Source organism: Motacilla alba, chromosome 2 (genome assembly GCF_015832195.1).
Source record: "Motacilla alba alba isolate MOTALB_02 chromosome 2, Motacilla_alba_V1.0_pri, whole genome shotgun sequence".
In the NCBI taxonomy this organism is placed as follows: domain Eukaryota; kingdom Metazoa; phylum Chordata; class Aves; order Passeriformes; family Motacillidae; genus Motacilla; species Motacilla alba.
In genome coordinates this window covers 148,081,396-148,104,094 of record NC_052017.1, presented here as the reverse complement: position 1 = coordinate 148,104,094, position 22,699 = coordinate 148,081,396, and positions in this window count along the sequence as shown.

Sequence of the window (22,699 nt, the reverse complement as noted above, 5' to 3'; positions counted from 1 at the left end):
AGAGCAGGCACTGGTCCAAGCTAGAGCATCCTGGACTACTCTGCTTCCCTGAGATCTGACTGTGGTACAGCCATCTCCATTCCACAGGAACACAACATAAACAATGCCTCAAACTGCCTCTTGCAACAGGGTTTGCAAGAGTTTGCTTCTTGCAACACATATATGTTTCACCTAACCTATTTCCCTGACCAACCCAATGGGTATAAAATTTGAATCAATATCACTGCAATACAGGGAACTGGGTGTTCCAGTACCTGCAATGTGAGCTCTTTCCTAACCAATGCAGCTGAGTCAGTGCCCTTCTGCTGGGACCTCTATTCCTTTGAAGAGGATTTTCCCTCCAGGGGTGGTGATGAGAGCCACCAACACTATGACACTATCCCATGGGAAGTAAGACTGTTGTCCTGGTCATGGTTTCACTTCCCAGGGCCCAATTGTACCATGGCTTCCTTCTGCCTCATATATTTCCTTATTCCCATAAATCACTGATACAGGCACCTCACAGCCAACATGTCAAATGATACATCAGCACACTCTGACTTCTCAGCCAGGCTGGCCACTTCACATTTCTGACACCATTTTTCACCATTCCCTCTCTTGGAGTAAGCAATTTTTTTGGTCTTTACTTTTAAGACCAATTTAAGGTCTGCACTTCCCTGCAAACTCCCAAAAACTCAATCTACCAACCCACCACACATGCTCACATCTTTCCATGCCTCCCAAGCTGCTTGTAATGAAAATGTGTGTCACATATACAGAGCTGTAAACAGCACTGTTTTGCCAAGGCTACTCAGAGAAACAGTAGAAAATGAGCTTCTTTGTTCCATCAACCCACAGATTCACACCTCCCATTCTCTTGCTATCAACAGTATTTTTGCCATATACAGAAATGTATTAACATCTTTCTCAGTTCAGTTGTTCATTTGAGGTCAGCATAAAATCTCTAAGATGATTTGCTTAGATTTTTTTAAGTTCCTAAACAATGTCTCAGTCAAAGCTCTTTCTGTCTGCTGTAAACTTCAGTTGTGGTAGACTGAATTCTCCTTACTGTCAGTATATTATTCACTCCCCATAAAAGCCTCCCAAAACAGGATAATTCATTTTAATTTTAATGCCTATTGCCTTATCCAGAGCTTTCAGCAGTTCTTCTTCATTTTATAGCAGGTCCAAAACAGGGTCTGGTTCCTTATCAAAGACACAGTCTCTTAAAATTGGAAAGCTATCCATTTTTTTCACAAACTAACCTATTTTTGGTGACTTTCCGAGCTTTCTATTTAATCTATACTGTTTAACATCTTGCTTTTCCTCAGAGTGCAGTACTTGCTAAACTTCTGTCCTATTTAAAATCACTTATTTGTGCTCAGGGCACAAAGTTGAAAACCAGAACCAAAAACACAGCTAACATAATATTTCTATTATATTTCCTAAATATTTCCCCAAATTGAATGGTTTTGGGATTTTGGGGGGCACCTTCCACCTGCCAGTTCCCATTGTTGCTGAAGCACCCCTCAGTTCTCTGTGTTTCTGGAGACTGGGGCAAGGTCTCTCACCCCCTGATCTGCACAATCCCTCTGCTCAGGGTATCTCCTTGGGTTGCCTCTTATTAATCACCAAAAGGGATTGGAATTGTCCTGTTCCTACTCCAACCTGCCCTTTCTCTAATGAGAACAGCCACACATGACAAAATAGGGACACTTCCAAGGACAATGTGAGTGATTCCATGCATCACTGAATCCATGCAGAGACTGCCAAGGTAAAGCACACACACACAATCAGCTTTTGCAGGGCAGTCCTTTATGCAGAGTATTTAAAGATTTAGATGCCAAATTCTCGATGATTTCAGATTCAATCCAGTACTTAGCAGTCTTTGAGGATCTGGATCATTCCCTAGAGGCTGAAATAGTAATCAGGATGGATGTGCATTGCATGTCATACAACCACCACTGAGTCTGTGGTAGACAGAATGCGTTCCCTAAAGAGCTTAACAGCAATAAAGAGCTCTGTAAAAAAGCCCCGACCTTTCAGGGAATTACAGCGTTCATTCCTCTTTGATGTGCTGTGCTTCTCTTGTGCATCTAAAATCCTATAAACAGAATTAGAAATATCCTCTTCCACAAGCTGCCCAGAGGCCAGCAAAGAAAGATGGTGAAAAATCTCTCATGTATTTCTTGGGCATCTCGGTCATTCTTGGGACACAAAATCTCTGACCATGAGCCTGAGTCACAACACACAGATATCTGCAGTCTGTTGACATGCTAGGGGAAGGGTATCCAGAAATGATTGAGTATCTTTCTGTCCCTGCTGTGGTCTCACCTGCATTGCATCCAGCACAGTCCATGATTCAAAGCACTTCTGTCTTTGCAAGGTTTTTCCTGTTAAAGCCCAGAAAACTTAGCAAGGCAAACCCGTACAATAGCCAACCCTCAGTCATACTACAAACATATCAGGGCCCAGCAAAGCTGAAGATCTCTAATTCTGCACCAGAAAATGAGCCTCTGACCCTACACGTGGGGTTATCTGCCAGCCTAGCTTCCTCCTGAGCTCTGAGCAAGCTCTGCCCTCCCTCCACAACCTCTTGGTAACTGCCAAGAGGAAACAACACAGCCACGTGCGAGGGCAATTTCTTCCTTCCTTGTCCCTCCAGGGTTTGGTCTCTCTGAGATGTGTGCATAAGAGTCTCATTAGTCAGGCTAAACATTAGTAAGCACTGCCACTTTCTGTGGGCAGAAAGGCTGAGGAAAATGGAATTGCCATGTTAGGAATATGAGCACAGGTCACTCTGCTCCTCTGTAGCTGTCTTCCAGGTGTAAGGGCAGGAGTGGCTCTGGGCAAGGATTTGGGAGAAGACAGGTCTGATCGCCACAGCTATTCTGGGACAGAGGAAAATGAGGAAGACATTGCAGAGGAAACCAAGCCACAAAGTAATAAAGGAGGAAGGAAAGGAGAGGGACCCAGCAGGTGAAAAAACAAGTTGAGTTCCATGAAGAGCAGGGCTAGTAAGAACAAAGATGAGCAAAGTAGGACAAGGGAAAACAGACAGGGAATGCAGGGACATGATACCCTGCAAAGGATGACATAGGAAAACAAACGTGAGCTGGCTTGCTTTTCCCCTTCTGGACACAATTAGTCCCAAAACAGGAGCTCTGGGGAGGGTGCCAGTGCTTGGATCAGAGCTGGAAGACTCCCATTTTAGGAAGAAAAAGCTTTTAAAGCAGGGCATTTTATCACCTTCCCATTGTGAGGCCCAGGAAAGGGACAAGTGTGATCTCCCCACATTTATCTGAGCTTTTGTGGTCTTGCAGTAGAAAACAGGGAGGCCTCCAGTGGGCTGAGAAAGAGGAAAATGGTCTTTGTCCCTACACCCTTGGAATAGGGTGCTGGGGATGCAGGAGGAGATCTGGTGAGGTGTGGGTGCTCGCGGACTCATATTGGCATCCATTGTAAATGCTGGCTACACAACAAGTAGGATTGTCATGGGAAGTTCTGAGTGAGGCTTATGATAGGTGGTGCCACCTGAAATGTCACATCACGGCACACGTCCCATGCTATGCAGGGTATCCCAGGCAGGGCAGACTGGGATTGCAGCATGTCCCCTAACACAAGAAATAATCAATCACTTCACTGTAGTATTTCAGTACTTTGTGGTGGGCCCTGTTCAGCTATTGGAGCTTAATGGGGATGCCAGGGAGAATATCCACTGCAACCATAGAATTGTAGGATCATTTGGCTGGAAAGGATGTATAAGATCATGAAGTCCAACCCTTCCCCCAGCTATGTCAAGGCCACCACTATGTCCCTAAGTGTCACATCTACATGCCTTTCAAATATGCCAAGGGATGATGACTCACACACTTCCCATCTTTCTGATTCCTTCTTCTTCAAATGCATCAAAAAGCACCCAAACTTCCCTAGCAGAGATGTGAATTTCTCTAAGTGTTCTTATAAGCAGCCAATGCTGTCAGGATATCAAGGTCTTAGTTCATGAAACTGCCCTTTTTCATGATTCTTGTCAATAGAGATCAGATTAATTTAGGTATGGAGGTATGGGTCTGAGTTTTAGCAAAAGGGATTTTGCTTTTCCTTCATAGCTGTATGCAGAGCTAACAGCCCAGCTCAGGACTGAGGTTCTTCTTCCCAGCTGCTGTGCAGCAAGAAAGAGCCTGTCAAATTAAATAAAGCCGAGTTTACATGCAGGAGAAAGTCCTTGTTCACCTCACAGCAATCTCAGGGAAAGCTCACAGAGAGGAACTTCTGCCATCTCAATGAGAAGGTAAGTAGAAAAATGAAGTAAAGTATCCTGAATTGGAAGTGACCCACAAGGATCCTTGAACTCAACTCCTGGCCCTGCACAGGACCATCCCTAAGAGCCACACACCATGTGCCAAGAACTCTGACCCAAACATATCTCTTCCAACCACATCACCTGTGATCTTCTCAGTAGGAAAAGCCAAAGAGCAAGTCTGAACTCCAGCCCCAAAAGAAGCATTTTTGGGGATGTCTTGAAGGCCTTGCAGGAGACCCCTTGGCTTCTCTTTGATCCCTCAGTAGACCTTAATATGACCTCACTGACACGACCTTAAAGCAACCAAACAAATTTCCCTCTATGGGGTTCAAGTACCCGGGAGCAAAATAGTGGTGAAAGTTTTCTTTGGAGCAGTTTTACTTCCATCTCCTCCAAACAAGGACTCTAAAACAGGCCTAGAAGTGCTTGTTTGTCTCTACAGATGGAGAAAAATGGAAATTTCTGCAGATCAGTTAAACAGATTCCCCCAAGAGACTTGCCTAGGGGAAGTCCACATGGGAGTAGGGCATGGCATGAAAGCTTTGGGCCAGAGCCCAGCTGTTGGCTCATCCATCCTTTGATCCCACAGTCAGCATCTCTCCAGAGAAGGAACCTTATAAATTCATTCCTGAAGTTCATTAGACACAGGAGCTTAGACCAAAGCCCAGTATCCAACCCCTTGATGTTTTGGATAGCTTGGAGATCGCCCAAATCCTGTCTTCCCAGGGAAGGCCTCTCTTGATTGATAGTATTTAGAGCTGGAAATGCCACCCTGCCCACATTGCTTGGAAAACACAGTGCGCTCAAGACGCCGGTTCAGACGGACTCCTCTGCACAGCTGCCCATTTGCAGAGCATGTGGTGGGAATCTGTTGATAGGTTCTTGACACAAGTTATGGCTTGTTTATCTGGTAGCTTTACTTTGTGCCTCCTACCCAACCCGGAAACCCTTCCTCTTCTAACCTCTTGGCCTGCTATTATACACAGAATCGTCTACACGATAATTTTGGTAACCATGATTCATCTTACGACAAACACTGCATAAAGCAAGCAGATTTGTATTGTCATAATTAAAGCAAATGATTGGATGGTTTATCCATACAATCCTAACAGTGCTGCCACTGCTAGTACTGTACCTGATCTGCAGAGGTTTCAGTAAGTCACTGTAGGGTATATTAACCCACAGAATATTAATATGGGCACAACCCTGCTGTTTCTTAAGGCTGGAAGGACTTGAAACCCAGCAGGACTTCTTTTTAAAGTTACTGATTGTGTAATGGAGGTGAGAAAGCCTCTCCCAGTCATCCCATTTAAACTGGAGCCCCTTTTTCAAAAAGCCTGCAGTTCTGCTCTAATTTCTCTGGGGTTTAGAGATGATACATCTCTTTCTTTGTCTTTGCAGTGTTACATTCCAAAGCCACAGATATTTGCTCTTTGTCTAACAGATAACTACACCCTGAGATGACAGACCTTTTTTTCCCCAGCGAAGGTATTTGTAAACAACCCTCTATTCCTGCATTCCAAAAAAAATTAAATTACTCTCTCTCTTCCTATGAGGCATGTTTCCAGGTTCAGTCTTTCTGGTGGTTATTTGCTGAGCTTCTTCAGATGTTTCAGCTGCCTTTTCCAGGTAGAGGCATGAGAGAAAGATGGGAATGGGGAACAGAGGGAAGTTATTCCACCAGGTGATTTAAAATAGGTTAAACCCCTTCTTTACACTGGGGCAGAAGCAGAGTGATACAAATGGACTGAGGAACACTGAGTTGATGTTCCAGGATATAGGAGCACAGTGCTTCCATATCCACCACCCAGAGCTCCAGATCTGCCAGCATCAAAGACCACCCTTAACATTTTTTCCTTCCTTTCAGCCACCACGCTATCTGTCTAGACCTGCCCAGCAAAGCCCACATACTCTGCACTTGGCAGCCACATGTGAAGCCCTCCCAAGCCCAGACGGATTGGAGGAGTAGGTGGGAGGATGTTTTCTCTACAGCTGCCATGTCTAATATCAACAGCAGCAGCTGCCAGTGCAAAGGATGTGGATGTGCCATTTGTAACTTAACTTTCATGAACAACAGCACAGCTGTTTGTGCTGCAAGATGCTGGGAGGCAAGAAAAATCAATTGGTTCTGCCATGAGCATCCTGCAGGGTTATTTGTCAGCAATGCTGAGCAAGGCAGCAGCAGAATCCCAAGGGAGGGATGCACAGAGGAGGGTAGGACACCTGCACAGAACACAGCCTTGCAAGTAAGGGTGGCAAATATGGAGTGTGTGTTTGCAGGACTACCTGTGTGATGGACAAACAGGCCAAGGAGCTGGCAGAAGCAGCTGCAGGCAGGGAAGTCCTCTCCTCTGTGGCAGGCAGCAGGGGCCTGTGGGTTGTTTAATATACCCTCAAATTCTTGCTATGTGATGCAGATAAGACATCACCCAGATGCCAACCCAGCACTCACTAGCAGCCATGGAGGATTTCAGAGCAGTGTCTGGTGTCTGTTCTGGCCTATTCCTGGAAGCCCTTCTCACTTGCAGTTCCAGTGTCATGGTGCAGCTGGGGACTTTGCAATATCTCCTGCCCAAGGACCCCAGCACGTGGCTGAACATCTGTGAATGCAAACACCTAAAAAGCAGGAAAAAAAATGCACCCTAAATCCAAAGGGATAAATTTGTGCAACAATGTGCTTGTGTCTGCATGTGGTGAGAGACAGAAATGCTTCAATGTGACTGGGGAGAGGATTCACAGATATGAATGAACTCACCATGAAGGCACAAACCCTGAAGAGACCAGAGAGATGAGAGGCAGGACATAGGTACAGTGAGGAGATGTGGGAGATGTGGAAATTAAGGCACAGTCTCTGCATTCAGGTTCTAGTGAAACATGTCAGGAGTTTATCTACACCACACCAAAGGGTGTCCCTAAGGGGTCTGGGGAGTTTCTCCCTTGCCACGAGTGTTTGTGGTGGGAGAGCAGACAGCAGCATGGACACCAGCAGATGACATGAGCAGATCAAAACCACAAGATAACTTTTGTGGGGGAGGGAGCTTTTTAATGCAGCCTCAGTGAGGAAGGAGAGCCCTTCATTGTCCCTCCAGTTCCCCTCAAGGGCAAAATTTCTTTCCCGTACATGGCAAGGTACAATTTTTTTTCCCTGCCATCAGCAAAAATCTTTCACAGATTAAATATGTTCTAACAGCTCTCCAGGGGATCTTCTTTGTCCAGCTCGCAGTGCATAAAATCACAGGAAACAGCCTGCCTTAGGGCTTTTCTCAGCAACTGGAGAAAATATAAAGCTGCTGGGACACAGGTGTAAATGTCCCATCAGTTCTTTTTAGACTTGGGCTTCATGCTGTGAGGTCTCATTCTGTTTGCCTGCAGCAGGACCAGAGGATGCTCAGCACCAGGCAGAATTAGTGTTACAACTGTCCTGGGTATTGCACCAGAACAGATGCTCCATTTGGCCCAGGTCCTTTCATCTTTCAATGTTTCCACAGCCCTTACCATATGGAACCTACAGAATATATTGATTTTGATTAACATGTACAGTTAATTTTCCTGAACAAAATTTTTACCTAGGTTTCACTTTTAAAACCCCCATACACCTGTGTGGGGCAGGGCACAGGACTATGGCAGGCACACAGAGGGATAAAGGGCTCCAGGTAGGCAGGAAAATCATAGCCAAGTGTTTGATTTTATTTTTGAACTTCACTTCCAGTGCTCCCAGTCTCCAATTCCTCACAAGCACTTAAACCCCTGTTACAGTCATCCCCCCTCTCTTCTCACACATCCTCACTCACACCAATACATCCAGGAACCCAGCTCTTCCTGCACAGAGGTGGGATCCTAAAACTGGGCTACTCCAGCAATCCCAAGGCTGCTCTGCACCAATAAGTTCAATGTCATGTCAGCTACCACCAGCCCTGTACACAGCAACTGGCCAGGAATCCCCAGCCTTGACTTCCCTCCCACAGCAGCATCTGCCATGCCAGCATCCACAGGGACACCATCACAGGAGTTGTCCCCCCGCATCCACAGGGAGACCATCACAGGAGTTGTCCCCCTGCATCCCCTCCCCTGGCTTTCTGGAGCAGCTCAGAGCACCTCCACACCAATTTTGCTGTGTTTAGGTAACTTTCCCAGGACCACTTAGGACACATTGCTCGGTCCAGGTGGCTGGTATCCCTGTGCTGAAGGAATCTTTCCTTTTTTTCCACATCTCTTCCCTTCCCACGGGAACAGGATGCCCTAATGACAAGACACAGTATTGTATCCTTCACTCATATGAGCACTACTGGTTACAATTGCTGTTTAGGGAAATTTTATAAACACATACAACAGGTTTAAGCTTTCTTTTTATTTATTTTAATTAAGTACTTGTGGATAACAAAATGCCAAACTTCTCAGAGAGCAGCAATAAATCTGAAGATCTAAACAAGGTCAAGGAATCATCATCTTTTTCCTTGGAAAGTCTATATTTGTAAGCTCATACAGGATGGGAAGAGGGAAGTTTGCTTGGGAATTTCTTGGGAAATTTCCCTTGGGAATTTCCCCAAGAGACTTCAGTGACCCACCATTACTACTGCATTACACTGATGCAAGGCAGGGAGGATTTGCTTGCACCATCCTTTTCTACAGCTTTTTTAGATATTCTGCAGCAGAATGATTTCAGCAAATAGCATGGCAGTGTTTTAAGAGGCCCGACACTGCCAGCCAAGTAGTGACCAAACCAACCACTGCCCTCTGCTGAACACAGTCCAGAATCCCCACAGAGCTCCCAGTGGTTCAGAAAATTATGGTCAAAATCCTATTTTGCTGTCAGGATGGAAAAACTCAAACTATTCCCTTAGATCATTAATCTTCTCTTCAGGTCAGCTGCCAAAATCCTGTATTTCATGGCTTTCATGTTGTATTCCTGCTGCATTGATGCATCTTTACAGCTCATTAAAGTATATCCTTCAACCTCAGAATATTAATCGCTCTGTTAACTAAAGCAGTTTGGGTTCAGTTTCCCTCACTACAAGAGCTCAAGGAGCCCTTGGTGTTTCCTCATGCACACCTTTCTGTGCTGGACCCCACAGAAATCCCTGGTAGGATCTCCAGCTCACTGCTGACAACAGACAGCATTGTTTGTTCATGGCCCTGGACAGTAAGCACTGGGGAGACTGTATCCCAAATTCTGTGCTCAGTTTTGTGCCCCTCATGACATGAAAGACGTTGAGGTGCTGGAGCAAGTCCAAAGAAGGGCAATGGAGCTGAGGAAGGATCTGGAGCACAAGTCCTGTGAGGCGCAGCTATGGGAGCTGTGGGGCTCAGCCTGGAGAAAAGGAGGCTCAGAGAGGACCTTATCACTCTCCACAACTCCCTGACAGAAGGTTGTAGCCAGGTAGGGCTCAATATCTTCTCCCAAGTAACAAGAGATTGAACAAGAAGAACTGGACTCAAGTTGTGCCAGCATAGGTTTAGGTTGGCTCTTACAAAAAATGTCTTCATAAAAAGAATGGTCAAGCACTTAAACAAACTGCCCAGCGAAGTGAAGGATTAACAAACTTGGAGGCATTTAAAAGACATGTGAATGTGGCACTTAGGTACCTGGTTTAGTGGGGGACTTGGCAGTGCTGGGTTAATGGTTGAACTTAATGATCTTAAAGGTTTTTTTCCACCTAAATGATTCTATGATTCTGTGGTTTCTTGTCCCCCTCAGAGCCTGTGGTATACCTGTCCCCAAATACCCAAGGGTCAGTCACCACTACCCCAGGGCACTCCCTGCTTCAGGACCTCTGGCATGGCTGGAAATGGTCGCCAGAGCTGCATTTAGATGAAGACAGAGGGTGGGAAGGCCCTGGCACAGATTGCCCAGAGAATCTGTGGCTGCTCCATCTGTGGAAGTGTTCTAGGCCAGGCTGGACAGGGCTTGGGACAGCCTGCTGTAGGACAAAGCATCCTTCGGGCACAGCAGTGAGAGGGGGTTGATGCTCAGCCTTGTCACCGAGTGGGAGCTGCAGGGCATATCCCCCCCGGGGCCCCTCAGCAGGTCACCTCCATGGGCTGGGCCGTGCCCTCTCCTCGCTCCTCTCCGCCCCAGCCCCAGCCGGAGCCCGGCGCCGGCTCCCGGGGCCTGGCGGGGCCGGGGGGAGCGGAGCGGGACGGGCAGCGCGGCCGCCGCCAGATGGCGCTGAGGGAGAGGCCGAGGCGGGAGAGCGGCGGCCCCTCAGGGACGGGACCGCGGCCCCTCCGGGGCGGGCTCAGACCTCGTCCTCCCGAGACAGGATCCCCTCTATCCTAGCACGACCCCCGATCCCTTGATGGGGGCACAGCGTCACCTCAGTGACCGGATCGTCATCCCCTCAGTGGTGGGGCTCAGACCTCGTCCCCTCAGTGATCAGACGCCCATCCCCTCACTGGCATGACTCCCCTTCTCTGCAGTAGGGGCTCAGACTACTCTGAGTTCTGCCTCCTCTAAGGCAGAACCCTTACTCTGTCCCTTGGCTGGAGGGGACTCAGATCATGTCCCCTCAGAGACAGGATACCCCTGCCCTTCAGTGGGGCTCAAGGCACACGAGGCAGGACCCCTGTGGCGGGGCTCAGACCTTGACCCCTTAAAGCCAGAACCTGCAGACCCTCCATGGAGCACTCAGACTGTATCCCCTAAGAGGCAGGAGCACCCTGCCCTGTGGTGGAGCTCAGACCACATCTCCTCAGGGGCAGGACTTCTGCTCCATCCCTCGGTGGAGTGCTCAGACCTCTTCCCCCAAGAGGCAGGGCCCCAACTCTGTCCCCTCGATGACCACACCCAGGGTGTTGGAGCTCTCTGGACACTCCTCCAGCCACCTGTGGTCAGAAGCAGGACCCAGACCAGATATTGACAGGTGTGGCCAAGGCAAAAACCACTGTGACCATGGCCATAGTAAGAAGCACAGGTTCAGCTATAGAGGGAGCCCACAGATGTGCTGGGCAACCCTGCTTCCTTCAGCCTGTGACACAGGAAAGAGGACATTCTCCCCTTTTTGCCCACCCCCACACATAACATAGCTGAACCGTGGCCCCATCGCCCAGCTGCTCTGGACATTGAACAGCCTACATGCTCCCAAAAACAGCAGCAGTCAGGCATGGGACCTGGTCAGGGCTGGGAATTGTCTTTGGGCATGGTCACAGCTGGGAACTGGCTTTGGGTGATGTTGTGTAGGGGTAGCTCCTCTAGCCAAGCACTGGAAGGGATGTCAGCTTGCTACAGACCCTTCTCCTGTATGGGTAGTACTGGCAACTTTATAAGAAGAGTTCCCCTGTTCTTGCCTTCACAAATGCTTGCGTAAATGCCATGAGATAGCCCTGTGATAACTTTTCTCACTACAAATCCTTCCTTTGTATTTGATGAAGGACCAGTTTGGTCTAAATGACACCTTTCATCCTGTAGCCACATGAGGAGGTCACTATTTATGTCTTGACTTGTTTGCTGAGCCATGTTCAGTGTCCCAAACACCTGGCTAGAGCTGCTGTCATGGTCTGGAACACATCCATTCCATAACAACTGGTCCAAGCCCAGGCCTCCAAGATGACTGTGGTTACCCTGCATGGGTGCATTCCTTGATCCATGACTAAGAAATGCTCTGGGTCAGTCACATCACTGGAGCATGTATGGGAATATTTTTTCATCTCCAATACAAGCCTGCACAGTTACACACTGCACTAGACTTTGACAGTTTCCTGTCTGAAACTGTTTCATTTGTCATCTTCTTGATTTGCTAGTAAATTAGAGGAGGAAAAAAATGCTATGACTTATCCCTTCCACCCTCAAACACAAAGTGCTCCTGGTTAGGCAATGACTGCATCAGGAATTTCCTTTGGGTTACTAAGTCACTACAGAAGGAAAAGGTTCTGATGGAAATAAGTCACCACACACCGGTCCTGGGAACCACTTACCCTGGAGCACGGAGCTCCAGAACAGATCACCATGGTCACCTTATGCATTGTCCCCAGGCAGTAACTGCATGTCTGAAAAAGCTCCCAAAAAGCTCTGTTCAGGGTCTTGCTCAACTACAGCCCTTCATGGACATCCCCAGCAGTTCACGGTCAAGACTTGAAATGTAAAGAACTTAAAAGCCTCCACGTACAATGTTCCATTGCAAAAAGGCAAGAGACAGCAAGCATGTTGCCAAGGTCATGGATCCATGTCAAATTATGTCACCCACCCTCTGCATTACAGAGAAGGAAGGACCCAGCCCAGTTCCTCTCTGACGTTAGGTCTGACTCTGGGACAATTTTTGGGTGTGAGAATGAGCTGGGCACTTGAAACATGTCTTTCTTCTTCTAAAAGCACAAGTGGAGTGCTCAGCCTTGCTGCAAGCTAACTTTGATGTGGGTCCATCCAATGCTAATTGGTAAAGGAGAGAAAAAAATCCCAGGAACAAACTGAACCAGAAGCAAAGTTCTGCATTCCTCCTGGCAGAAACCCTGAAACATGGGAATAATTAAACCTAGTCAAAATGGCATGTAACAAACTGAGAACAGCAATGATCATCTCCTTCCAACGCCTTCCTCAGAATATTGATTAATTCCCCACCCTCACTCCCTGTGCAGTCCTTTCCTCAACTTTACCTCTTGCACACTGAAAGAGGCTTAGTGCCTTTCTTTGGAAAGGTTTCCTAAAAAGTCTCAGAAGCTTAGAAACACTATTCTCCTTCCCTAGCTGAAGATGTCCGTGTCCAGTTTATTCCAACTTGATCCTCCCCTGGTTTTACCTTTTAACTTAAATACCTCTTTTACCACAATATATTTAATATAAATACTTATTTTTCACCCAGACTTCTTTTGCTTTGCTTACAAACAGCATCTTTCAGCTTTGGTTGACTAAGTGATTTGGATGCTTTTAACAAAAAATGCATCTTGCTTTTCCTGATCCAAGCATAGTCTGAATTTCCTGAGACTGTGCTGCACTCTGTAGACCAGCTTGTAACTCTTGGTGATTAATTCCTCCTTGTTTTTCCTTAGGAGTGGAAACTTCTGTGGTTCAAAATGCATCAAGGGAGACAATATTTCCCTTATCCCACTTCTGTCCCTCATTGCACATAGCTCTGTCAGTGACACAGTCTTGCTGCAAAGCCATGAGGCATCCATACACTGGGAACATTTTCTGACGTTCCTTTCATAATCCGTTTGAACCCCTTACAATTTGACAGGTCAGGCAGACCTAACAGGTTTTTCTCCCAGCTGGCAGAGCAGAACAGAAGAGCTCATCCCCCTGAAAGCAGGACCCAAACGACCAGGAGGCCACAACAGCCTCCAGCCCTGTGAAATTCGTGATTCAGTGAGGTGCTCAGGGAGACAATCACCAGTAATCCCGGAGCCTTTCCCTCTAATTCACACTCACGAGGACAGGGCATGTAACCTGCCTGTGATTCATCTCGTTCTCAGGCAAAGTGCCACAAAGGAAGAACACTCAAAATGGTTCAGGACAACACTCGGCTGCTTCGCTCCAAGTAAAACAGGAGAAGGAGAGGCAGCTGCAGAGTTGTTTCCAAACAGATCCACAGTGAAATGGTGACACAGCAATACACACAAGTCCAAAACAGAGCAGAGATCTGACATAAGCAGCCTCTTTTACAAGCCAGCCTAAGGAGGGGGGCAGCTGACCTGGCTGGGGATTTAATCGGTTTCTGAGTGACAAGTTAATGCAGAAAAAACATGGTGATGCATCAGTCAGAAAGAGTTGTGTGCAGCAGCCAGGCAACTCCAAAACCTGCCCCTTCCCCTCCTCTCTGCAGAGTTGTGTCCCGTGGGTCAACATAGGCTGTTATTTCAGAGGAAGAGGAGTCCCCATCCTTGCAGATGAAATGTAGACTCCATAGAGGAAGAGCAGTGAGTGGCTACATCTGGCTAAATATCCATGTGGAGAAATGGCATCATTACCACCTCAGCACTGCTGTCCCTCAGAGCTCTGGGGTCTTCTCTACCGTCTACCCTAAAACATTAACCTACCCTGGTAGACATTATGGTTTTTGTCAGTATACTGACATCTTGCTTAGACCACATTAAGTTTCTATGTCTGCACTGTGAGAACTAAAATAACTTTATTTCTAAGCAGTTTCATTCACTTTGTCCTGGTTTAATGCACGGTCTTTCAACTCACCCCTTGGGTAGTCAATTTAAAATGCAAAGATGTCTCTGCAGACATGAGCTCCCACCTAACTGCTCTGTGCTACTGCCTTGGCACACATCACAGGTTTCTTTCTCTGCACTTTAGTTTAGCCTGGTTCTGGAAGTGGAGGCTCTGGAAACTCCAGCAGGAAGGACTAACCTAGCTAGTATTTGTAGGGTGCTATCTATATCCTAGCTGAGACAATTTCAACATAAATGTTGACTGTACTTATTCTCCCCTGCATTTGCTCACACAAGACCCACCTAATCCTCTTCCCACTCACATACATCTGGTGAGCTGAGCCCAACCCTTCAGATCTGAGTTGATACCAAAGCCGTAGTGTGAGAAGGCAGAGAGACATGGAGAGAAGGGTAAATACAGCTACAGCCATCCAGGGAGAGGAGCTGGCATAAGCAGAATTAATGGGGCAGCAGTGTTGGGTACAACAGGTGTCCCTCTGACACTATGGGGTTGCTGTCAAATCTGAGGCCATAGTGGTTGAAGGGAGGAGGAGAATGCTAACAGCTCAGAGAGCAATAGATAGAGTGCTCTGGTCTGACTCACTCAAAACTCTGAGTACATCCTTTGCATGTAGGGAAATGTGGTGGGAGAGGCTCCTCCTTCCATCCCTGAGGAAACAACACATAAGTCAACCTCAACAGTAGAGGGTGGTCCCAGCCAAAGACAAGGAAGAAGAAAAAGCATTAGTGACTTTCATGAAGAGGCCCTGCTGCATCCCAAATTCCTTGCTGAGAGTACAAGAGCCAGCAAAGCTTAGAATCACAAAATCATAGAATATCCTGAGTTGGCTTCATGTAATTCCCTTGGGTCCTGTAACTGGTCACCAGAAGAAAGACACTGATGCTGTCCCTGCACTTCCCCTTTTGAGAAAGGTGTAGTTTGTCATAAGGACTATTCTAAGTCTCCTCTTCTCCAAGCTGAATAAGCCAAGTGACTTCAACAGTCTTAGTAGGACTTCCCCTACAGACGCTTCACCATCCATTGGATGCTTTATAACAGCTTAATGTCTTTCTTGAATTGTGGTGCCCAAAAAAAAGTGCACGCAATATTCAAGGTGAGGCCACTCCAGTGCAGAGCAAAGTAAGAAAAATTCCCTCCCTTGCCCAGCTGGTGATGCGGTACCTGATGGCCCCAGGACAGGGCTGACCCTCTTGGCTGCCAGGACACTGCTGACCCATATTCAGCTTTCCATTGACCAGGACCCACATGTCCCTTCCTGCAGCACTGATCCCAGGCTGTCCACACATCCAAGATTCTCCCATCCCATGTGCAGAACCCATCACTTGCCATTGTTGAACTCCATATGGTCAGTGTTTGTCCAGCCCTCTATTTCATCAAAATCTCTCTGCCTTTGAGGGAATCAACAGTTCCTCCCAGTTTAGTTACCAGGGTAATTCCTCTTGCTCTTCTTGAAAACTGGGACAACATTTGCCAGCTTCCAGACTGTGTTGCATGTAGATCCTACCAAGACAAAGAATATCATGAATGTCTTCAGGAGGGTTATTAAGCAGGCAGAGGGAAGCCCACAGTGAGATTAAATGAGGTACTGTATATTTAAAAGTGTAAATAATGCCTCTGCTTGTACATCATATTTCCCACAGATTGGAAACGGCATTCTCAGGAATTTCCAAGCTGATCTGTATCTCCATAAAAGCTTAGTCTTCATTAATCCAAGGAAATGCATCATTTGAAGGAAGCCTTTGTGCACTCCAGATACAAACTTCTCCAAAATCACCCCCAGCTGAGGCAAACTGCTCCAAGACTTCACCCTTCTGCTGCAGTACAAGCAGCCACAGTGTTTCAGCTGACATTCTGGTTCTGGGAGAAGGTTCAAGTCTGCCCAGGGTTATAACCAATAAATGAAATTAGCAGTGGCTTCATCTCAGTTAACCTCAAATTGCCTCTGTCTACACAGACGTGCCTTGAAGCAATTGAACTCAAGCTTTCCCTTGGCACTGGATCAAGCACCATGGATTTGCATTTGAGTTTTAGCTCATACTTCACATAACATTTATGCAGACAACAGGCATATATGAGCACTTACCATCAGCTTCCCTTCCTTCTTCCTATTTCCACAGCAAATTGGCAAGGAGTGTTTCTAACAGGCTTTTAAAGCCCAAATGTTCACAATAAATAGGTATGGTATTTATAGTCTGAGGCTATAGGAATAAGGCTATAGGGATAAAAATAAGAGCCTGCTATTGAGCTGTAAAGCTCAGATTCAGCCTACATTAAAGCATGACCTTTAGAGGTCCCTTCTGACCCAAACTATTCCATGATTTTATGCAAGCCCCTCCACACACAGCACCAGACTTTACTGTGCATAGAGATTGTATTCACATGTGACACATGGTTACTACAGGTGAAGAATTAGAATGCTTGCAAATTGTTCCCTTTAACCTCATCATTCCCAGCATTCTATGGCACAGAGATCACTGGGACTGCCTTCAGAGATGCAGTTTCACCCACTGAGTCCCACTGCGTTCCCCACTGAGAGACACAGGCAGTTGGAAAAGTCAGTGGTGGTTTGGAGAGCCTGGGAATTTGGTTCATTGCAACCAGGTTCAGGAGCTGGTGATGCAGTTTGTTTATAGCAATGCCAACAACTCTTCATTCTTGCAAAATAAGGTATGGGTGTATCATGGCCACATCTCTATGGCTGCCCTAAAGCAGGCAGCAATACCTTGCTGAGATGTGCAGATGTAAGAAAACAGATGCAGACAAGGACAGAGTCGTGCCCTGTACTTTCCCAGATCTCCAGGATGTTGTTCAGCACAACACCCTGTGCTTCACCACACCAAGCTCTGCAGAAGAACATCCTTGCTATCACCAGTGATGTGCTACAAAACTTGAGCAAGTTACAAGGCTCTTTGGGATCTAGCTAAAGAAATTCAGACACAGGCCAAAAGTAGAAGGTGGCCTACATGGAAAACAAGTTCTGCTGAGAGACACCAGCCTTCATTCTCCTCTTTTGGGGATAACACCCACTTGGAAAATTTGAGCAGTCCATAAAAGTGAAGCAAACTGAATGATGGCTGGAGGAGGTGGCAGAAATCTGTCTCAGAGGTGAGCACAGGCTGAGTTACAGCAGATGTCTGCTTAAACACCAGTTAGACAAAATCCTCTTTTGCCTCTTTCCTTAAAAAAACCACAGTCAGATAAACATCAAGATCTTTTGATGTTCCTGAAATATTGTGGGGTCTTGGCAAAAGACACGGTGAGATGTCTGGGACTTGTTTACCTGGTGCATACATGTGGTAGTTCAACGGCATTTCTCAGATCAAAAGGAGAGGCTAGGCCTTTTTTATTCCAAGTGCACAAGGTCTGAAACCCCAAGATCCCTTCATTTCTGTTTATTTAGCACTTCCTTTGTGCTGATTTTTTATTTCCATCTGAAAACCTTCACTTTTGGATTCAGGTGCTGTGATGCGAATCAGATGCTCTCAAGGAATAACAATCTGTCCTCTTAAAATGACAATGTATCCCTTGCTTTTAAAACAAGAATCACTGGCACTGATATACTTTACAGTTACAATATTACTGCCTGCTGATCCCATTCCCCCTCAAACTGTCCCCTTTCTCACTGTCCTTCTGGACACATGAAGACTTGCAGATTATAATTCTGTTTTCCTATCTTTTGATAAATCCTCCCAGAGTCAACCAGGTAGCCACATGTATCATTGTAGGGAACGTTTTCTACCTCTTCTTTCCTTTCAAACCATCATGCCCTGGAAAAATATCTACATCCATCATTGCTGCTATATTTCAGACTATCTTTCTCAGTTCTCTCTAGAGACTGCAGGTTCCCACCAGCCCTCAGCCTGTCCTGTGGCTCCACAGCCATAAGAGTGGCAGCTCCTGTTGTTTCAAAGATGATTTTACAGCAGAAGCAAAACAGAAGGAAGGAAGATGCTCACAGAAACTTCCAGAGACTCCTTTCCCTAACAGCTTCCAAGGCCTTACGATCAAGCAGAGGCATCTGGAAGACACCTGTGCCTCCAAGCCCTTCAGAAACCCTGTGGAACATCTCTGGCTGAGCATTCTCACCACACCTTGGGCACAGAGGGGCTGAATGGACATACTGCTCCTCTAGCAGACATAAAGCACACGTTGCACAGCTCCAGATCTTTTTGCCTTGGCCTGTTTATAGGAAAGGATGTCAGGGTCAGGCACTGCTCACTCGGCTGCACTGCTCAGCACAGGGAAGGTGCTGGACCAGAGGCTGCTTGTTTTTCCCCTCCTAAATCCCTGGTACTACCCCTCATGGAAACTTCAGCCCAGACTCTGAGCTGTTACAAATAGCTATAGCACCATCAAAGGTGTTTAAGCTGCTGTAAATCAGGAAGAATCTGGATCCTTTGCCTCTGGTGCATCCCTGTATGTGTCATGACTTTATAAGCAATAGCTAAGAATAACACTTAGCCTCCCAGCCTGAGTGCTGTGCAGAATATCAAAGTAATTCACCAGGAGTGCAACAACACGACTTTCTTCTGTCCTTCACGATCATAAAAATGTCCTCGCCTCCCACATGCAGGGAAACAGTGAAGTCACTTATCCCCTAAATTATACAGAAATCAACAGAAGCAGCAGAGTCCTTATTTTACCTGATGTTCCACTTGAGAAGGAGAAGCATGAGAGGCTCTGTCATGGCAACTGCTCGTTCCTTGCAGACGAGCTGTCTCCAGGCCTCTCCGATTACATCTTTGCCGTTATAATTCACATCCTGCACTTATTAGTGATAAGGTCAATGGGAGCAATTACAATGGGAGCCGCTGAAAACTCTGTTGTTGCACATGCTCCCAACGACACTCACTGTGCTACAGACACCAAAAATAACTTCCTGGTCTCCCAGAGCAGTACGGAAAATATTTCCCTGTATTTTCTAGGTTATGGATAACTTCCCTTCTTTAGGTTTGTAGTGGCTATTTCTCCAGGAGAGCCAAATACAATTCTCCTTTGGGACATGTACCGTTTTCCTCTGCTTTCAACCTGGAGATCTCCATGTCCTCCTTATGAGGGCAAGAAGTCACTCTCCCTCACTTCTCTGACTCCTGTTTACATGTACACAGCTTTAGCTCAGTATTTTTCCCTTTCTTTTTTCCAGCATCCTCAGACTTATCCTCTTACTTTAAGGCTTTTAATACTTATATAAAGGTGTGAGCTCTCAGTGCACACCTATGGCAGAGAGCAGTGACATTGCTTGTGTCCTCTGTTGTTCCTCTAAATGAAGCACATGAAACCCCTGAATGTCCCAGAGGCTTTTTTTTACTTCTCTTGTAAAGAGATGGAAGTGTTCCAGGAGCTGCATTTCTTCCCTAAGAGAAAACACACCTGCACTGCCTAGACAGCATGACAGCAATGGACAGGAAAATTACTTCTGATCAAGAGAGCTAAATTTTCTGCTTCTTCCTACCACTTTCCATTTCTTCCCATACTGTCTGTCACTGCTTTCACCTGGGTCTGGCTCTAAGTGGCAAATGCAGAGACTGCCTTTCTGCACTGTCTTAAAAGCTCATTAATTATTTCTGATGGTCTATAAATGTTATTTGTTTTTGACAAACAGTTGTAAATTACAGAACTACAGTGAATATTAGAGGAGACAGGAATGGGATGTGAGAATCCAGCTGTGTTGAGAGTGAGAAAGAGGTGTATCTAGGGACCTTTGTGAAGGTCAGGTCCTGCAGATAAGTCACCGTACCACCGTGCCATAAAAGCCATCAGCACAAATTGTTTTTCTAGGAAGAATCCAAGTCCCTTTTCCCCATGTGTTTGAAAATACAACTCACACACACATGGGGTGACCCTAGAATTGCCATTGCAGTGACACCAGAAAACCTTAGAGGCCAGTAAGGCCCTGCTGTACTGTCCTATGGAGATGAGGTGAATTCCTGATCCAAGTAGGATAAACTGGCAGGGCAGAGAGGGCAGAGCAGGCACAGGTGTTGCTGCACAGGGGAAGAAGGGATTCAAAGCCCCTTCACTCTAAATTTATTATTGCACTAGTCACAGAGAAGGATTCCTTCGCTAGGACTGATCTGTCTAGCTGATTCTAGACTCCCAAAAAAAGGACATGAACTTCTGCAGTTTGAAGTTATGCTAAAGGCTGTGACTTTCCCTGATCCAGATGCAAAACCCACCAGCTTTCTTGACAGCTACAGCTGTGGTAATGACTCGTTGTCAGAGCAAACATCTGTGTCTCATCTAACACATGGGCCAGCACAGAAAGGGATCAAGTTATTCTGTAAAGAAACCTGATGGTCAGGCCAAGACAAGGAAGGCTTTAAGCTGGTCTGCACTGGTCTGCAGTCTCCAGAACACTATTACATGTATGAGGATGTGCAAGGCCTGCAACAGGGATCCCATGCCCTTTTCTGACCTCACATGCTGCATCCAGTTAAGATACCAAGCACCACCCTGTGTAAGCAGCCAGCTGCTCAGGAAGAAAGCCTGAATTACGTAGGTAGGGTTGTATCCTGCAGGAGTAGGATCTCCTCTGAATGGTAAAATTCCCAGCAGTCACTCGGATCCCCTCCAAGCCTATGGCCTCTCACCTTCTCCTTACTTACCTGAAACCAAGATCCCAAAACTTGGACTCTACTCTCCACTTCCTTGACCCTGTTCTCCCCGATTCCTGGAGTTTTTCAAGAGCAGACTTCCCTCCATCCATCCCATAAACCTCACCGGTCTTCTTTTTCTTTCATGCCTTTTACATTTTCCATGGCCCAAAACCTTGGGTGTTTTAGAACCACTCCATCCCAACATAGGGAACAATTTGGTTTACTTCTGTGTCTTATGGGATCAGATGTGACAGCAGTGAACACAACAGAAAAGCTCTTCACTGGAGGAAATACAGGGAGACTGGAGTTCAGATCTGATGACTGGGAACCATTTCAAGTGTTAATCATTCTTTGTTATTCTTTATCCAAGTTGAAGCTAAATCTTAATCTCCTTAATCCCACTATTTCCATGTGAAAGGTCTGCAGGCAATGTGGGAGATAAACTCATTTATTTCTCTTAGAAATTATGTCAAGGATGGGAAGATCTGCATAGGCAAGAATTTTTAGGTACAGTCCCCCAGGGTGTGAGAGCCGTGTTCTTTTTTCAAACCTGATTAATTCTGCATCAGCTGGGCACATTATAGACATCATTTTCCTGAAGTCTACAGTGTATTCCCTGGGCCACAGCTGCTGCTTCTGCCACTACTTGCTGTCTGTGGAGTGATTGCATCTGACAAATAGCAATGGGGAGACATTCAGGAATGACTCAGAGGCAAAGGCAATTTCACATCCAATTTTATATCCAAGGACAGCTCTTCACTGGTTACAGAAATATGAATGGATGATGCTTACTCCCACTGCAGCACACTCTTGGGACCTTGTCACATCCTAAGCCATGAGTATCCATCAACCTTCAGCATTTCTCTGCTGCAGGCACTGGGGGCAATGACAGTCAAGCCCTCAGCACATTTCTTGGGTTTCTCCCAGGCTGGTGGCAGTGTTCCAGGTTTGGATGTACCTATTTATCCCTGAAGAAGCTGCCAGGGATTGATCTCTCCAACCTGAACTACCTTTGCAAGTTACTAGGATTTACTAACTGGCTTTTCTTTCCCAGTCTGGGTGTCCTGAGACATTGCACATAGCTGTGCTGGGATCTTGCTGATTTGCTCATCTAGCGGCCATCTACACCTGCCATTTTTGCAGCCCTCTGCTGTCTGTCCCTTCTGGTGCTCCTACACCAATCCTCATCCAATTTCCATTTTTTCCAATCCCAGCATTTCTGTTATAATTCCCCAACACATACAAAATCCCTTCTCCTGCTGACAGCATAACAACACCTTCAAGATGGGACAAGATGCTGCCACACACAACTCTGCCCACACAGACCTCATCATCTGAGACATTTCAAATACAGTCCCAAGTTCCTGTGGGAAATACTGCAGATCAACAAATTCAGGCTACTGCTCTTCAAATCCCTCTGCTGGAAACAAATGTAAACTTTTAACCACGCTGGTAAAATCAGCCAAGAAACACCCTGAGCCAAGGGTTGCAAGCTCACACCAAGTTGTCCCTAGGGCAACGCCTGTGCCTGCTCTGCTCTCACATTTATCTTTGGCGGCAGAGATTGGTGTGACTTTATCCCAGAGAGGGGTAAGACAACAGTAAACCTGCCTTCCTTCTTCCAGCACCATTCCACAGAGCAGAAGCTCTCTCTGCCTCATCCTGGGGAGGTCTGTAACATGCTCCATGTCCACCAATTTCACTGCACATGGC